The following is a 6,000-nucleotide window of genomic DNA, read 5'->3' on the forward strand; positions in this document are numbered from 1 at the left end:
GTACATATTCTTGCTTTGATATGTTAACGTGAGGCACATGAGGACCCACAGTTGCACACCCAATGCTTCTTTTAAGTGTGTTCATCCTGCAGATGTCAAAGATTTCCAAACATACAGAACATTTAAAGTGTATAATTTTTCCCAGGGCTTGGATGGGGATTTGACTCTTGTAATTCAGCTTCTTACAACCCATTTAGGAGAAAGCCAAGATGGACTGCTGATTTTGGCTAATGTGAGTATTGATCAATTATTGTTCAATATTGTGATTGTACACATGCTACAACATTATTATTTTTGTCCTAATTTATTTTAACTTTTCAGTGGTCTAACACAAGTGCTGACGTCGAGGGACAATTCATCCTACCAGCCAGTCCTCGACTTGTTCTGCTTGGTATGTATTTTTGTGTAAAAAAAATGCCCTTTGTGTAAAATGAGGCAATCATAAAACCTTCATGTGAAGATGCCATGCCTTAATTGTATTTTAAGTGAAGATACATCTTGCTCAACTGAAACTGAAATGAAAAGTAGGGAGAGTCTTCTGTTCCATATGTATTTCCTGCCCTTCTACAGATCCACCTTGCAATCCAAGCAACTGCCATTTCTCATGTTTTTGAGAAATATTAAAATGGAATCAAATGAATGTTCATGATAGTAACTACTTCTGTAGTCTCAATCTAATTTCAAACTCTGTTTGTCATGGACTCATTCCCTGTAAATAGTAAATACAGCCAGTGGATGATCAGCGTTGAGGGGCACGTGATCTGTGAGGGCATTCGGGTCAGGAGTTGCTGCACTGTTTGCGGTGTTCTACATTTTCAACCTCAAGTACCAAGACGAGGCCTCCAGAACCCTGGAATTCATTCAAAGGTATCTATTGCTGGTGTAAACATCATAGGTAATCCAAGCTCAGATATATTGTATATATCTCTGCTGCCGGGAGGAAACCTCATAATAAAATGTTCATTTTTCAGGAAATGGAAATTAAGAAAACCTTATATTTTTAAAACTAAGCAATACAGCCTCATCAAAGTTGGTGTTGTAACTGTATGTCAATTACTTCCATGAGAGGGGGAGAGGTGGTGGAGTTAGTTGCTTTAGCAGACATTTTGAGGGTCCAAAGAAGTTGTCCAAAGCACTTTTTACTACTAAACCTCAAAAATGGAGTTATGAGGTTTCCTCCCAACAGCAGTGGTAATGGTAAAGATTAGGGCTCTTCAATGATTTTCAGGCTAACAAAGGACCCGTAGCTGAGAGAGATGCAGGTACCCACGCACACTACATAAACTTAATTGAATAATATTGTGTTTCAGATTAAACCTTTATAGGTAGATTCATAGACTTGTTTCACAGCAGTATCATCAGTGTTGTGTAAAATGTTGTTTGTTTGTCTTTTTTTTATACCAAACCTCTAATGCATATATCCAATCTACACACTGACAGTACAAAACGCCACAGTGTGATGCATTGTAAGCTTGTAGATCTGCTATTTTCTGTAGTACACCTATAGTATTTTGGACAAATCATTTTCCTTATTCCTTTCCCATAGATGGTTCATCCGTATTCACCCTGAAAGAGGTACCAAGGCCACCACTGGAACGGTTGTCTCCAAGAAGATGGTAGCCACACTGCTGAAAAAACGGATTGATTTTGAGTTGGAATTCATTGGTAGGTCACAGCTACTACTGTAGCAGCACTGTAGCACATTACCAGTCTACTGATGTATGTTAATGTTAATGTAAATGTACCATTTTCAAAGCATACTTATTTACACGCACATCGATGGTGGGTGCTGGGCCAATAGTCTAGTCTAGTAGAGCTTTCACACAGGTTTCAGGCAAAGGATTTACCTTATTATTGCAACAACATTTCAATCTCCCAGGATCTTCATCAGGTCATTCATTCTAAAATATGCACACCTGTTCCATTATTTTTAACCCTTGTCCCCCAAATGTTTTATGTTTTTGAGAAATATTTTGTTCATCTATTAAAATGGAGTCAAATGTATGTGTATGATAGTAAATACTTCTGTAGTCTCAATCTAATTTCAAACTTTGTATTTACTATTTAACAGGGAATGAGTCCATGACAAACAGCCAGTGGATGATCAGTGTTGAGGGACACGTGATCTATGAGGGCATTCGGGTCAGGAGTTGCTGTTTTTGGTGTTTTCAACTTCAAATACCAAGACGAGGCCTTCAGAACCCTGGAATTCATTCAAAGGTATGTATTGCTGGTGTAAACCTCATAGGTAATCCAAGCTCAGATATATTGTATATATATCTGCTGCCGGGAGGAAACCACATAACTTCTAAATGAAAAATATCCATTTTATAAATATTTAAAATATTATTTATCAATATACACCCAAATTGTGTACCTCCCCTACTGTGTACCACCCACACAAACAGCAGGTGAGTCTCATCACTCTTGAGGAGCTGGGAATTTGACATTCTAGAATATACAAGTATACCAGAATACACAATAGCCTTTTTAAAACCAGATGAATGGCCCTTTTAGATCTATAGGTTGGCACTTGTTACCTGACTGCAACATTGTCTGTAACTCTACACTACTGGTGTGCAACCTCTATTATATACCTCCTTTCAAAGTTTTTCATTTTGAACCTTTTTAAATGTATTTAGCAGCTACATTGTTTTGCTCAATATTTTTTGATTTTTTTTACAGGCACTCCTGATTGAGCCACGCGATGCAAACCAAGCCAAGGCCTCTTCCTTTCTCCATCGCTTCCCAATGTCTCCCTTTCATGTTAAGTATTTGCACTTCAACTGTGATGCACTGCTGTTAAAATGATTGTATTGATGCTGCATATTAATATTGCGTATGACGCAGATGATGCTGTTACCTCTCATGTTAAGTATTTTGCATGTTGGCTAGACTGATACAATGCTGTTAAAAGATTGTTCTTGATGCTGCTGTATTAATATTGCATTATAATGCAGATGCCGTTTTTGCCATGTCCTGTCATTCAGGATTTTAAATGACAGTTTGTTAATTTAAACTGTTTATATTTTATTTATTGTTTTTTTGGGGGGTTAATTGAGACTGTTTGCTCATTGTCTACCCATGCATGAGTCTGTCAGTCAGTCTGTCATTTATTATTGATTGCATTTAAAATAATAGAAAAAAGTTTTAATGGAGACTATTGTTGAATAGCAGCTTTAATAATAAACCAACTGTGTTGAATATCTATACCTGTGTGTTTTGTATTAGTTGTATATCAATAATTTAATTTTTATTACATTTTATTGAAAACATGCATACTGGAACATACTGTAAAATTACAGTAAAACCCATAGTTATACTGTATTTTTACTGCATTTCAAAATACTGTATGCTGTTAAATTACCATGAACCCACATTTAATTTAAAGTTATATACTGTAATTGAACAGATGATATGCTGTTAAATTACCATGAACAGACATTTAATTTACAGTTATATACTGTAATTGAAAAAAAAGTATGCTGTTTAATTACCATGAACCCACATTTAATTTACAGTTATGTACTGTAATTGAAAAACGGTATGCTGTTAAATTACCATAGGCCCACATTTAATTTACAGTTATATACTGTAATGGAAAAAAAAGTATGCTGTTTAATTACCATGAACCCACATTTAATTTACAGTTATGTACTGTAATTGAAAAACGGTATGCTGTTAAATTACCATAGGCCCACATTTAATTTACAGTTATATACTGTAATTGAAAAAACTGTATATCTACTGTAAAATGAATTACAGTAGATGTACTGTAAAATAACAGTAAATTGCGGGCGTCAGTGCTGCCAGTAATTTACTGTAATAGTACAGTGAAATCTCTTACAGTGTAGTAGAGCATCACCACCGCCATGAGTCACCGTTATGCCGCAGCTGGCCTGTGCAATTCACACTCTTATTAACAGCTGCCATCGTCAGCACTGGGAGAGATAAACGCTGCTGACCTCAATGGTCACGATAGGTCTTATGTCACATTTCACCGTAACTGTGACCGAGAGGAAACGGTGATGAGTGATGACGTAATCGAAGCTTATTGAATAATTGACGTTGTTTCGTCTTGATTTCTTATTTTATTTTGTTACAGTCCAGTGTAATATTATTAGTACAATTCAGCAGGCGATCCCAACCTTTTCTGGTTCAGGGTCCACTTGAAAAGCCCACCCATCTGACCACTTAACACCGAGCAACAGAATGTCTGCCGTTTTAAGTTCCTATTCATCCTGAATCTCACACATTTTTCAAGGTTTCAAAGACACGGCCCACCAGTGGGCCCGCTGCCTTTTGCACACGGCAAATGCAACCTTTTTGGTGTCTCTGTGGATGCTAAGCACCTGTTTCACAACATACAGTACATGTCAAAATACAATGCGTTGCCAACGCAATTGTCCCTCGAAAAGTTCATTATCACATTGAAATCTTTAATGTAATGTAATCCGCAATTAAGGCATAAAACAAGCAGCAACCAGAACATGGCTCACTCACTACAAGTTGAACCAGATGGAGGAGTTAGTAATTTTAATGCTGTGATAGCATATCATGTTTTGCGAGATTCTGTGGATTCAGCACTAGTTTGCACTGATAACACTGTCCAAACAGCCCAAACATTCCTTTCCCCCGAACACTGCGGGACAATGTTTGGCATGCCAGGAGGCACAGTTTCCTGTCGGCTCAGGGCACATTTCCTGCCTCGGCCCTACTGAGTGACACAGAACTGGCCATGCTCAGGCGCTTCCTGTTGTACAGGAAATGGAGGAAATGAGGGGCTTTTGTCGGGAGCTCTATGGCGGGCGGCGCGGTACACAACAACACTACACTTTCCAGCAGCAACAATGTCAAAATGTATTTCCACTGCAGGGCACGGACCTTTCAGACGGTAAATATGGGCCTTTAAACCCTTATTTACCCTGGTTGTTGCTGAGCATGCATGCCTCTTCACAAAGCTCTACACAAACCTTCCATTGTTGGCCAGTGAGTATATGTGAAATGCTTCATTTAGAAGTTCATCGTATGATGGCGTCGCCTGCCAAAAATAGCAGATCTGCTAAGTATAAATCAGGCTTGAAGGGGCAAAGAGCAGACTTTTCCAGGCAGTGCATGGGATTTTAACCGATGACATTCCAATTAATATATACCTTTATTTCTAACCTTTAATTTCCTATTGACAGATAGGTTCAACTTCAATTCCCATTTCAAGGCACTTTGAGGCAGATAATTAAACATAGCGACAATTCAACACGTCGTGTGGGCCTTTTGTGTCGTACAAAAAGAAAAGGCCCTGACAATAACAAAGAGATAAATGCGCAGTTTGAGGCAGTTGAATCGTGTCACTATACAGTCACCGTGAGTCATCGTCATCGTGTCATGATCACAGCCTGTCAGCTTGAATGATGGCGTGAATACAGCCCAAAACTCTGCGTGCGCAGCCACACGTATCTATGTGTGTGTGTGTGTGACTGTGTGTGTGTGTGTGTGTGTGTGTGTGTGTGTGTGTGTGTGCGTGCGTGCGTGCGTGTGCGTGTGTGTATGTGTGCACCGTCTTGTCTGAGGCATGCGCCACTGTGCTAACTATGTATTATGAAATGCTCCCACATTTACTAAGACACGAGTGAATACATGTTGATTCATAACAGGGCAGATGACAGTTGCTACATTTCATATCCGGTTTCATTAGATGACAGGTCAACTTTGTACACTTTACTTATTCAAGATCATCGCATTGCGGGGTTTCTTTTGTATGTACAGCACATTGTAATGGCATGGAGGTGAAGGTCAAGAGGACCTTATTCATTGAGTTTGACTGACTCTGGCTCTACCGTTCTGATTCAAAAGATTCAAGAGGTTGTATTTGTCACTCACTCATACGAGTATATGTGAAGTACGTGTAATGGGTGGTCTGAGAATAAATCTGACACATCAAACTTGACAAAGTCTGATGTGTCATGTCCTGTCACGGAAATGGGACGGAGGCGGGTGGGGGTG

The sequence above is a fragment of the Protomyctophum bolini genome (assembly GCF_963924005.1).
Source record: "Protomyctophum bolini genome assembly, chromosome: 3".
NCBI classification, from domain to species: domain Eukaryota; kingdom Metazoa; phylum Chordata; class Actinopteri; order Myctophiformes; family Myctophidae; genus Protomyctophum; species Protomyctophum bolini.